The 14160-nt window shown below is 45.8% G+C and overlaps 1 protein-coding gene across 1 annotated transcript in view; it reads right to left on the bottom strand.

The window, feature by feature from the left end:
• Positions 1–14160, bottom strand: part of DOCK2 (dedicator of cytokinesis 2) — a 365999-nt gene that overhangs the window by 281598 nt on the left and 70241 nt on the right. The gene's annotated exons all lie outside the window — the stretch shown is intronic.

Here is a 14160-nt window from a genome sequence, read left to right as displayed (position 1 = left end):
TGCCCTGAGCAGCCCCGTTCCCATGCCACCAGCACAGCCTGACCCCCTCCTGCCTCCTTCCTCCCAAGCAGTCATGGAAATGCCCCGGGGATTAGCCCCAGGCCCCAGCTTTCCTCTGTCTCCCACACCCAGTCACATCTTTGCCTAAATATGCTCTTGGCAAGACACATACTTAATGCATTTCACAAGTGCCTGGAAGCAAGACCAGATTAATTGGGAGGTTTTTAAAATGAAATCTCTGTTTTAAGTGTCTCCATGATCGTCTGTGGAACTGAGAGAAACGTCTCAAACAATGATGTCACACCACACCATTTTGTTACTCTGCCACACAAGTGAAGATTCTTCTGTGCCCCCAAATATGATGCCGGGCACTGGAGGAATACTGTGGGAGGGAGGCCACTCACTTAGTGGACTTCCTTAGATGAAGGAAATGACTGCCACAGCCACTGAGGCTGCCTGTCCCAATGCTTCAGTCTCTATCTTCTCCACTCACTTCCTGTCTTTTCCACTAGGTATAAGCTCCATGCAGGCTGAGAGCAAGACTATCTGCCATAATATCCCATGTCTATCAATAGACCCAGAAGAGGGGGAGGGGGAGTGGGTGGGAGGTAATCAACCAAAGACCTTGTATGCACCATGGACACAGACAATAGGGCGGTGAAGGCCTGGGGTGGGGGGGTGGGGCAGGCTGCAGGGGATTAATGGGGGGAAACAGGGGACATATGTAATACTTTCAATAATAAAGATTTTCAAAACAGAGTGAGTTATAAACAAATGTATTAACAAGTGATGAATTATTAAAGAAATGAACCTCGGTGCCTTCAATGTAGCCATACAGAATTATCTGACGAATCTGGAACTCACTGCAGTTAAGCTAATTCTAATGGCACATAAACGAGATCTCAAGGGTGGTATAAACAGTCATCTTCAGCTATACAGACTTTATTATCATTACCTTTACTGCTAATAATAGCTACTACTTACTAAGCATTTGCTATGCACTAAGGACTGTGCTAACTGGATCAGGTCACCCAACTAGTACATGGCAAGTAAGAATCTGAGCCTAAGAGTGTCTAGCTCTAAAGTTCACTCATTTAACCACTGGGCAATACAGCCTCCAGGGGACAGAGGAAAGTGATAGCTGATTGCCAGGCTGGAACAGGGCAGGTGGTGGTAAGAAAGCATTATTTGTCCAGGGGATGATGTTATGAGTCTGCCAAGGGAAGCTCAATGACTGGCTGGAACCTTTTTCTGTCCAAGCTCTAAATTCAAGGTGATTTGGCTGATGTTTCTACCCCAAGCCAATAGTTCACTCTATTAGAACTGGTGTAAACTAGTGACTTTACAAAAGAACAATGAGGGCATTCATAGCTTCAGAAAAGTCCTTATTCTGGAAAATTCACAACACTCTTAAGATCAGAACCTACCTATCTCTCTGCTCCTCTCTCTCTCTCTCTCTCTCTCTCTCTCTCTCTCTCTCTCTCTCTCTCCATCTCTTTCCCTACCTCCCCACCCCCCAGTCTGGGATGAAGAATAATTACAGCCCAATCAGGGGCTGAATCTGTCTGAAAAATCATCCTTGCATTTATCGATCCTACGTACCGAAAGGAGCCATTCAGTGCACTCAGCAGGCACATCTAAGTCAAAGCATTTGGGCTGGGAAAGAATGACAGGGCCTTCTTCCTGACTCACCTCTTCTCTGCATGGTCATTGTCACCATCCCACCCCTTCCCCTACCACCAAGGTCCATTCACCTAAAATAAATCAGAAATTGTAGATTAAGACAGGGGATTTGGCCACAATGAGCCTGGAATGAGTTGTCCAGCTCAACATGGCCATAGAAATTATTTTTGCATAGGTAATGAAGTCTAAATGTAAAGCACTATTGTGTTAGAAGAGAACGATTAAAAATAATCAAAAGGGACTATGACATGAAGGGCTGGGACAACGGCAGTGTGCACTGCCAAGGAGACTCAGTGGACGAGAGACGCATGCAGACTTCACGTAATTGACCTCCAGCAGCCAACAGGCTGTGCCCCAACAGCTCCTGATACCAGCCTTTCCTCAATGACAAGATTATTTCTACTTGACCTGTTACTTTTCCAGATTCTGACATTTGAGAAGGGATCGCCCCTTAGGGCAAAGAAGTTTCACTAAACAATCCTCTTCCTGTAAATCAGCCCAAGTAAGAATGATTGGTAGGGAAAAAGACAAACTCCACATGTGAAGATCCTGTGTTGTTGTTTTTTTAATGTCTAGAATGAATACACAGTAAATGAATGCAATCACTAAGAAAAACTGCCTCAGGTGGAAGCTTAAATAGCCTAATTTTTTAAAAAAAAAAATTAAAGTTAACAATATGGAAGAAATGAAAGAAAAACATTCACTTTACTTTTAAAATAGGGCAACCATGTGTAATAAATTAATAGGAAGTAGGTAATAAGACAAAAGCCTTGACAAGAACTCTCAGTTATGAATCAAGTGTGATGGGTGCCCCATGACATCCTTCATTATACCGAGAGGGGCTGCAGCCTTTTTATAATTTGGCAAGAACTAAGTTGCATAATTCTGCACATAAGTAAATTTTCCCATTAGCATGAAAATCCGTTTGAGGGGTTTTCCCCTCAAGATAATTAGAAATTGAGTGTTCCCAAAACAAAGTTCCTAAGGACAGATACATACATACATACACACACACACACACACACACACACACACACATTTCCATGGTTCCAAGACATTTGGGAATAATAAAGATTGCTTCATCTACTTGAAAGAGAAGCTCATATTCAGCAAGGTACTTCCAGCTCTTTTTCTTTAGGCCTGGTGTGGTCTAAGTTGGAGTACCAAGAAGAAATTAGGTTTTGATTGATTCTCTTACCATTTGTTCCTTTAGTATTTTAATCACCTAGGAAATGTCATTAATAACTCAAGTGATAACAAAAATTAAGTTGTAGAATGATTACATACATATCACATACACACACACACAGAGTAAAATCTGGAAATCTACACATTAAATTAAGAATTGCATTATCTCTTAGGAAAAGGATTGTACATGTCAATAGTTCCCTTATATGCTTTTATATATATGCTGATTTTAAACAATTTGATTTTTAAAAAGTGGATATTTCTCTGAGGTGAATGTTTCTTGCCCTCCAGCTCCTTTCCTCCTGTCTCAACAATCCCCCCTCCCAAGTCTTTCCTGAATTCTCTCATTCTCACCGTGGGAACTGGGGCTGGAGGCAGGACATCTAGCTCAAGGTCATACAACTGGAGCAGATTTTCCTCTACAACTGCAGAAGAGAGATGCTGATTCTTTGCCTACCTCCTGGTACCTGGCACGGACTCCAGCAAGAGAGAGACAATTGCCTGACAAACATCAAGTTATTAAACAGTGGTCATGTCAAGAGCACCTGAACTTGGTCCTTTCAGTTTGTGGCTTCCTGGGAAGAATAATTAATCCCAGGCTTCCTGCTCTGTTCCACGGAGAGCCTTGGCATTTGGTGTGTGGAGTTAAATAGAATTTTTAACATTTTCCTTACTAATCGTGCTGGTTTTAAAAATACGTGTGAAGTAAAATTGTTTTGAAATCTGGGAATACCTGAGGAAGTGTTGAGTTCAAACATAGGTGTGCATTACTGGAGACCTCATTTGAGCAGGATGGCTGAGGGCCAGGCCGGTTGCCAGCAGAGGACAGTGGTCTGGATCCCCAGAACTGAATTCTAAACCAGACTCCAGCATTAATTAGTTCTGTGACCTTTAGCAGGTCCCCTCATCTTTAAATGGACCACTTTTCCATCGAGGGGACTTTCAGTATTCTTAACTGGCTTCCGTTGTCAGAGTCAGGTAGGGCATGTCAATCATCCAAGACCAAGCCCACCCATCTACAGAGTTCCCCAGCATGTGTATGACCCATAGGCCCCCCAGTGACCGTGTGGAATAGGTAGAGTAAATCTTCAAGAGCCTGAATGGCATTCAGTCACCAAGCCCTATTAATCCCACCACCAAACATCATTTCCCCAGCTTTACTGAGATATATGATTGACAGATAACATTGTGTAAGTGTAAGGTGTACATCGTGATGATTTGATACATGTATATATTCTGAAATGATGACCACAATAGGTTAGTTAACACATCCATATAATGTATGTGTGTGTATTATGTGGTGAGAACATTTAAGATCTACTCTCTCAGCAACTCTCAAGTATATAATACGGTGTTGTGAACTATAGTCACCAAAACCATTTACTATACTCCATCTTTATCAGCACCACCTTCAACCACATACCCATCACCTCTCACCTATAGGGGTCTCTGAACCCACATCCCTTCCTTCACTCTTACCACTTTCAATCCATTTCCTACACACTGGTCAAAGGGACCGTTTTCCAAACACAAGTGGTCATATCATTCTTCTGTTTGACATCCTTCAGTAGCTCCCCATTCCCCTCAGGATAATGTCCAGAAACCATGGCCTGACCTTAAAGAATCTTTAAGGTCTGCCCCTTCCTGTACCTCTGGGCAATGTCCTGCTACTCTATCCCTCTGTCGCTAAATTCCAGCCACCTTGGCCTTCCCACAATTCACTGAGTCAAGCTCCCTACTATGCCATGGGCCACCTTTCAGCTTTATCTTCATTGACCACACCCTCCTCTTCACCTGCCAAGTCACAGCTCAGGTGGCACTTCCTCCAGGACACCTCCCTGATGCCATGATCAGAGTAGATCACCTCCTAACATGCTCCCAGGGCACCTCACACGTCTCCCCTTGATTTCAGTTGCACATACATGACCATCTGCTTAATGACTCCCTTCCCGGCTAAACTAAAAATCCCAGGAGACTAGGCTGAGGCCGTCCCTTTCACTGTCATATTTCCAGTGCCCAGCAGAGTGGCCTAGTGGCTACTCAATAAATATTTGTTGGCTAAACACTCCATTGTTAATGCAAACCAAACCTCCACCCCTAGAGAAATAGTTAAACTAGACGGAAACTTTCATTACCAACTCGAGGGGTAAGAAGGGGAAGCAAGTCTTAGGGCCCAGCATGCATGCAGCATGGGATGTGGTAAAGCTGAATGTAAGGAACAATACATGCTGAGGTAAAGGCCTTTCAGAGGTGGTAGGCTCTAGGGGCAATTCTACAAATGTTGACAGACGCCCACGCACAGGAAAAACTGTTTACCGTCTTGAGATTTCCAGGCCCTAAGACAGCCTGTGAATCAGGTGCACATTCCTCCTGTCCCAAGGGTGCCTCCAAAAATGGGGGGAAGGGCCAAGTCCCGGGTTCAGAAAAGCAGGCATGCAATGCATGCAGCCAACAAAGGCTCAAGTGTGAGCCAGTGCAGGGCCCTTGGCATGCTCTGCGGTGGCTTCTCAGGCTCCAAAGAGGCCACATTCTAAAAATGTATAACAATGGGGGGCACCATATTATTACAGATGCACTTCACAAGTAAGTCCCTTTAAATCTTCCATCCACCCCAAAGACTCAATAAGCAGGAAACTTGACAACGGAGCAACACACTATTTCCTCTTAAGGAAACAAATTCTGCTTTGGGGATCACAAAGCACACCCAGCCGTCCTGATTCGGCTCGGCATCTCTGACAGTTCCTTTAAAGTGCTGAGTTTCACCCTCTGGCAAGCTGGATGGACCCTTTACCGACCTGCATGTTCATATTTGGTTACCAGGAATTTACAAACCCATTTCCTAAGCCTATACATTTATTCAGGTAATTGACCTCCCACCTAAGTCATCCTCTGAGGAACTGTGAGCACCAGTGTTTGACAGAAATAGCCCTCTCTGCGCGGAGGCAAGGACTCTGAAAGCACACTGGCCCCCAGACTCCGCACGAGGCGTTCACAAGGGAAGGAAAGCCTCTCCTGCTTCCACATGAAAGAGCGAATATCTGAGTCCTCCATGGCTTTTCCCTTAACTATCTACAGCACAGACAGTCCTGTTCTGCAAAATTAAGCCATTTAAAGGGACAATGGAAGCAGACAAGATGAATGTCTTACACTTTGCTGTGAGCGGAGTCTGAGATGGGCGCCAAATCGGAATGAGTTTCGTAGGCCTCTGAAGGATCGGCAGGGGAAGCCAGTCCAGGATTGCACCAGGCAAAGGACAACCCACAATGGACCTAATTCACATGCAGATGATGGTACATCTATTGCACCTGATCCCTCGGCTCCCAGATGGCCTCCTGACTGGATATCAGGAAAGATGCTCAACTCTGAGAAAGGGTTGGCTAATTCGCCAAAATCCTCCTAATTGCAGAACACCTTGCTCTGGCCAGTCTTCAGTCCCCATGACCTCACAGCAGCAGTTACATTACTGCTGTACCCTCTCCTGGATACACAGCCTTCCCTGGCTCCTGGAGCCCAAGCCTCCCTGGGACTCTCTCCTCATCCATCCCTTCAACATGCTCAACTCCTGCGTTTCATCCTGAGTTTTAGAGTATTGCTCACCTTATGCTGTAGCTTCAGGTACCTCTTGGTATCAATTTGTGACAAACTGTACCTGCATCCTAACTCTCCTACACTGCAAATCTGCATCTAATTGTCTGCTATACATCTCCATCTGGCTGTGCCAAGAAGCACCTCAAACTTAATATGCCCCACACCTGCTCCTCCCAGCCCTCATCATGCTGGTGAGCAATGCCTGATCACATGGGCCCCACGGTCCAGCCTCAGATCAGCCCTCTCCTTCAATTCACTCCCACATTCCATTAAGATGGGCAATCCTGCCCTCTATCAACCCTCTCCTTCTTCCTCTTCTTCTTCCCAGCCCCACCGTGACGAACTCAGTTCACGTCTCTTGTCTAGATTACAGCAACAGCTTCGTTATTGATCTCCTGCCTCCCCTCCACCCCTGGACGACATAACATTAGTTCTGCAGTCATCTTTCTAAAACATGGATGCAATCGTGTTAATCTGCTTTGGAACCGCAAAGCAGGGGTTTCCAACTGCTCCTATGACAAAAGAACTTGAAGCATGATTCTCAATAGATGCTTATTTATTTATAAATTATATCCACGAACTATTCTAAATTATAAGTCAAATGTTCATATAGTTCAATTTCTTCATCTTGGACAAAATAAAGAAATTTTAATACTTTTACCTGATCCCAAAGGAGTAATTGGTACACCCTCTGGGGTATTCACTGTGCTCTGAGGACAGAGGGTAGCATCTATGCCAATATCCCCGGCAGAGAGGATGAGGTCCAACTCCTTGGCCTGGCATTCAAGGCATCTCTCAGTCTAGCCGGAGCCCATGTCTTTGGACACATCACCCCACTCCTCCACCAGCCCAGCTTCACCCACTAGCTGCTCTTCTGCACTGCGTGCTCTTCACGCTGGGCACAGGACAGCACAACACCTAGGCTTTGCGGTCACGCCCCTCCCTGCCGACATCCAGCTCTGCCACCTGGACTCCCCCTCTGCACCTTTCTGGGCCTCCACTTCCCTTCTGGAATATAAAAATGATAATGTCTATGCTTTGCAGAGTTGTTATGGGTATTAAGTGAGGGGAAGTGATACAGGGCCAGGCACAGAGGAGAGGCTTCCTAACGGGAGCCTCAGCGTCGCAGAGTAACGGGAAGTTCTATTTCATGTTGTCCCCTCTACAGGTGCCCTGGACTCACAATGGGATTACATCACAGGAAACCACTGTTAGCTGAAAATATCATAATTTGAAAGGCATTTAATATACTAGCCCAGTGGTTGGCAAACTCATTAGTCAACAGAGCCAAATATCAACAGTACAAAGATTGAAATTTCTTTTGAGAGCCAAATTTTTTAAACTTAAACTTCTTCTAATGCCACTTCTTCAAAACAGACTCGCCCAGGCCGTGGTATTTTGTGGAAGAGCCAAAGAGCCGCAAGTGGCTCACAAGCTGCAGTTTGCCGACCATGGTACTAGCCTAGCAAACATCATAGCTCAGCCTAGCCTACCATGAAGGTGCTCAGAACACGTACATTAGCCTACAGCTGGGCAAAGTCGTAGAGCACAATGACTACTAGGCAGGGTATAGTTTGTTTACCCTTGTGAATGCGGGGCTGACGGAGCTGCCCAGCATCACCAGAGTGTCCTACAATGTATCACTAGCCCAGGTAAGGATCGACATTCTAAATTCAAAGTAGGGTTTCTACTGAAAGTCTATCACTTTTGCACCATTGCCAAGTTCAAAAATTGTAAGTCAAAGCATCGTAAGTAGGGGACTGTTCGTACTTCGTTCTTTCTCCCCTGGGCAGGCTTCTTAAACGCCTTTCAATATCTAGTTTAAAACATCATCTCCTCTGAGAATTACCAAGCCTCCCGAGGTTTGTCACTCAAACCTCTCTGCCTCCAAGGAACCATTTGCAAACCTCCATTGTCATATAGCGATGATCATAGCTTTTCCGGGGAGCTAGGATTTGATTGCTGGTCTGCGTGTCTGTCCTTCCCACTAGATTGTTGCCACTCGAGGAAGTCTGACATTAATTTCAGAGTTCCCAGCACTTAAAGTCCCTAGCACAAAATAGGTGCCCAATAAAAGTTGATCAGCATTTCCACATGCAAAGGGGAAAGAGGACTGCTTAAAAATGCATGTGTGTGCACATTTCATGTTATAATAATGGCGACTTAACGAAATACAATGCCTTTTCCTGTGTTTATAAGAAACGGGCTGTTAGCTCCCCCTCTGCACTGTAGCAACTCATGAAGCAGATAATAAATTAAAGGGAAGTGACTGTTTGACAATATCCTTTGATGACAGTTTACTCTTCCATCCTGATCCGATGCCAAATTAATGTTATCATGAAATAATTCCATTAGCTACAATTGTGCAGTTCACTGAGCCATTACTGTCATCGGAAAGTGAAACTGTATTCAAAACCCAGAACAGAGGCTTCCGTAGGAATAAATGGCATTAACATGCAAACGAATTATATGCAGGAGACAAGGGAATAGCGATGAAACCAGCATTCCGGCCCAGGCTCGGCATAAACAAATGATTACATTTTAATATTTAGACATACGTGAACAATGAAAACAAATCATACTGGCAAGTGCCTTCGAGTTAAATTCAGTTTTGTTTAAAAAGGCAGAGGCTTGTGCATTCTTCCACCTGCAGGCGACACTGAGCACCCTTGAGCTTTATTCAGACAATCTTGCCTCCTAACATATTCATGACCTGGAGGATAAACGAGCACATGGTATTTACATAAGAAAAAAACCCGAACTGGTGGCTGGGTGAGGCGGAGGCTGGGAAGGGGCGGAATAAAGCCAGAGGCAAAATAGAAAGGCTAAAGGGAGCCTCCCAGAGCATCCTGGCGCTGAAGGCAATTAGAGAAAGGGCGAGGATGCCTGGCCTTGGCAAGGGAGCCAGACCGGCTGCGCACTGCAGGCCTGAGCCCCGTGGGGCCTGTGCTAGTGGAGCTGCAGCCCCAGTGCAGGCAGACCATGGCCTGCCTTCCGGCTCCCAGATGAAGGCGGAGAGCAGGACCACGCCTGGAGACACTGTTGCGCCCATGGGGATGCTGAGTGCATTTCTCTTCCCCTGACCCAGTGACTTTTTTCCAAGGAGTGTGAGCTCACCTGGCCTGGCCCTTTGTCAGCTCTTCTTGACTCATTCCTCTGCAGGGTACGTGGATAAAGCCACGGTTGCCTGGACAGCTTCGCCAGGTTGGTAAGGACGCCTTTCCTGAAACTCCGCCCAATCATCGCTTTCTTTATTGAAACCCTCTGTGCTTGGGGATGATCACACCTGAGCCGGAGCAGCCTGTGCCTGTCAGCAGCCCTGCCGGCATCCAGGAGGCCCACCCTCCCAGGCAGTGCGGCTCTCTCTCGGGACAGCCCCTCCCCAGGCCAACCACTCTTCGCACGGGCATGGCCCGGAAAAGGTTCGGTTCTTAAGTTGGCTTCATCACACGAGGTGGAATCTGGAGCCTGGCTCTGCTGATGCTTAGCTGTGTGACCTCTGAGCTTGAATCTAAGCCCCCGTTTCCTTATTTATGAAAGGGAACAGGTGCTGTCCCCTTTCACGTGGAATGAATGCCAGCCACGTGCCGGGCGCCGTTCCCAGTGCGTGGGATGCAGTAGGAAACAAAGCTGACACTCTAACAGGGAGAGCAGAAACAAAAGCATAACTAATTGTATAGAGCGTGTTCACGTGTGATTGGTTCTGTGGGGAGGAGAAATAAGACAGAAAGCAGGGGGGCAGGGCAACAGAAGTGCTGGGGCAGGGCTTGCATTGTAAATAGGGTCCTAGGAGACATGGGAGCAAAGATGTGAAAGAGGCCAGGGCGTGAGCGAGCAGGTATCTGGGGAAGGGGGCAAAGGCCCGAGCCAGGAGTCTGAGCCACAGCAGGGAAGGCCTGTGTGGCTGGCACGGAGGGAGTGGGGAGTAGGAGGAGATGAAGTCAGGACATGAGATTCTCCGTGGGACTTTTGTGAAGACTGATGGAGACAATGAGTGAAATGCACTCGGCAATAATAATAATCGTGGGCACCTGCTGTTTGATAGGCACTGTGCTAAGTGCCTGCTACATTAGCTCATTAGTCTGCACAACAGCCCTGCAAGGGTTTTTACATGCCTCTTTTACATATGAGAAAACTGAGCTCTGGGCAGACGAAATAATTTGCCCAGGGTCATAAATGCTAGTAAATAGTGGTGCTGGAATTCAAATGCAGAATTCAAACCCAGGTAGCCGAGCTCTGGAGATTGTGCCTTTAACCACTGAGCTGACTGCCTCTCATAAGCAAAGGGGTGGGATGAGGGTGGAGAAGGCCTCTGTGGATGGCAGAGCAGCCCAGGAGGCTGGGATTACATGGAGAAGGAGGAGGGCACTAGAACTGCATAAGCAGGGTCCGCAACAGAGCAGAAGGTGTGATGCAAAGGACAGCAGAGCAAGCAGGGAACGGAGAGCTGGGTGGCTTGGGCCACAGGGGCCTGAGTGTGCGCACACACACACACACACACACACACACACACGTGGAAGCAGCAGACTTAAGCAGAGCCCACCTTATGAGCCCACCTTATGTGCCAGCAACAGATCAAGGTGAGTTCATGGGGCCGTAAAAGCCCCTACATTGTGGACCTCAAAGAGCACAGACACTTGGTAAAGGTATCCCCTCCCCTTAAAAAATAAACAGCAAGAAATGTTTAGGATAGCATGATCGGTAGGCCAAATCTAGAGAATGAATCTAGAAACAGACCTCCCCCTTACTAATTTAAACCTGAGACAGAAACCAGCACCCTGCTGTCTCTCCTAGAAGACATTTATTATGCCTGTGGAATAAGTACCAGATACTACATGGAGAACTTTTGTCCATGAATCTCATTTCATCATCAAAACACTAAGAGCCCAGTAAGATATGTATACATGTAATACCTTAATAAAAAAATGAAGAAAAATAAATAAATAAATAAATAAGTAAACACTAAGAGCCCATTGGTCCCCATTTATGGATAAGGAAACTGAGGCTCAGAGAGGCTGGGTCCCTCACTTTGTAAGCCAGGCACTTACAGGGATAGAAATGTGATCCCCTCAAGGCCTGTCCAATGTGAATACTGACCATCACTGAGCCAACTGTACAACACTAACCATCACCCCGCACTGCCTCCTGTCCAGTAGCCCATGGTGCTGCGGTCTTGTTGCTACTTGCTAGCCAGTGCCCATCATGTGGAACAGGGACACACAGGCTGCTATGGACTCCGAGTGATTCCACGGCTCAGAAACCCTGGGGATCAGCTCAGCTGGCTGCCTGAGCTTTAGGATAAAAGGCCCTGCAAGGAGTTTTGTAAAGAAGCTCAATGCCTAGAAGATAATCATTTCAGCTCTTTCTGAGTGTTCCTCGCTCTGCGCCATATCGCCCAGGGGCTCAGTCATTCCAGAAAAGCTTAGTAGATATCGGTCCTATTTATGGCCACCCAACACCTTTGGCACACACTCCGACCATTTAGGAATGTCCCATATTTGTAAGCTGGCCTCCCTTTGGCACAAGCTCGAATGGCTCTGCCAGCCTCTGTTGCAGCTAGGGCACAGGTATGTTCCTGAGACACCTGTCCCGGACTGGGACTCAGGAGCTAGTGACACAAGAAGAGGGGCCAGGAAAATCGCTTTCTTTGGCTGTGATAGAAATGAATAACCCCAAAAAAGTTCCCATTCTTGCCACCATCTTCTCTTCCTCCCTTACCCAACTGCACCCTGGAAACAGACCCAGGAAAATCCCCAGCCTTTGCATGTTCATGTGCGGTGTGTGCAAAGACAAATGGCCAGGGAACAGCTGATGGGAGCTGGACCCGCTGCAGTTATGCACACGAGGAAAGAGGACAAAGGAATGGCAGGAAACAAACACAATGCCAGACACAATAAGCCCCCAAAGCAATCATTTTTATGTTTTTCCACCAGCTGGCTAATAAATCACAATGTGTTGAACCTTCTCTTTTCCAGATTCCCAAATGAAATTCTCTCTGAATATAGGGAAAATCCCCCCACCACTTCCCAATGTCCTCAAGGATCCACTGGAGGGCAAATTACTGCTGAAGATTCAAAAATGAACAAGACACAGGGAATCTACCTTCCCTCAGCATGAGGTCCTACACCCTCCCTGCAGATCTGCCTACATATATGTTTATGAAAACGGATCTAAGATTATGCCTCGGTTACCTTAGAGATATCTCTTCTCACCGAATTCCTTCTCTTAGCCCCCAAAATGGACTTCATCCAGCAGGCAGTTCTGAGTGTCAATGGTGTTTTGTATGCTATGCTGGGGATACAGTAAGGGCTAACAGATCATCCACTCCTGAAGAAGCCAAAAGTCACTTCGGTTCCAGCAGCACCGAATTTACTCTAAGTGAAGAGCTAGGGGCTCTGCAAGATGGCACACCTTGAGGCAGAGAAGAAAGCAAAGGGAGAAATGCTTATGGAGGGAAGAGACAAAAACTAAGAGGGAGAAGATGGAGAGAGGAGGGAGGGAAAGAAGGACAATAAAACAAACTAAACGGAAAAACTGGGCAGAAGATATGATAAATGAAAAGAATTATGTCCTTGTAGATCTGAAGATCTCACCTGCAAGATGAAATAAGATATCCTTGCCTGTTCATCTAGAAGTACAATGTTTGAATCTTTGAACTCCTTCAAGAAACTCAACCGTTTGAAAGACCCACTGTTGTCTTCTATTTGGATTTCAAATATTTTACAAGTGTCCTTCCAATTTGCAAGAATACCCCTAAGATTTTAATTAATGCACAGTCTCTGCCTTGATGCACTGACAAGCCAGAGGAATTGAAACAGATATTTCATTTTTAGAATAACCTAAATGACATATGTTTTGTGACATGGTGCAAAACACTCATCTCTTTCTATTTATCAACTGAAATCTCAACAAATGTTTTGAGAATCCCAAATGATTACCCATTTCAGATGCCTCGTCGAGTATGATGCCATCATGGCACATCCATCATCATGATCAAAATGATGATTACAGACTTCTGCTTTCTTTTGTCCAACTAAACAAGTGCACACCAGAAGTGGCTGACCAACCTATGGCTCCAGAGCACATGTGACCACCACTACACAATCTGCATATTCATTTCCCTGATCACATGGTTTAAGACGTTAGCACATGACCCATCACAGTTCTTGGCATAGGATTTTGCTGAAACAACAAGGAGCCTAGAATTGCTTAAGCCAATACAACATGAACTTGAGATTTCAAATAGTTTCAACTTTGGAAAACTTGCCTTAGAAGGCAACCAGCCAAAGGAAAGCAGAGCCAAAATCCCGAGAGATAGAGACTACCCCAATGACATTGAGCATCTGGATCCAGCCATGGCTGAGGCTGGAATTTTCAATAATGTAAAATATAATCAAGTCCTATTTCTCCATTAGTCAGTTTGAGTTGAGTGTTCTTCATTTGTACTGTTAAGAATCTGGAACATTCCCAGTATGTTTTTCTCTTATATCCCATCACACACAACCAACCTGATCATACACATAACCAGTCCCCAACCTAACTTTGCCTTAATGGCCAAAGAACAAAAAATTGTTCTTTTTCAGGTTGCATTTGAATGCCTCCATCCCTAAAGCCCTTTAAAAGGACAGCTAATCTCTGTGACACTGACCATCAAACAGCATATCTTTTAAGGACTCTAAAATGTTAGCTTACTTTTTGGCC

This window comes from Cnephaeus nilssonii, assembly GCF_951640355.1.
Source record: "Cnephaeus nilssonii genome assembly, chromosome: 5".
Classification (NCBI taxonomy): Eukaryota; Metazoa; Chordata; class Mammalia; order Chiroptera; family Vespertilionidae; genus Cnephaeus; species Cnephaeus nilssonii.
This window is presented reverse-complemented; position numbering and strand designations above follow the sequence as displayed.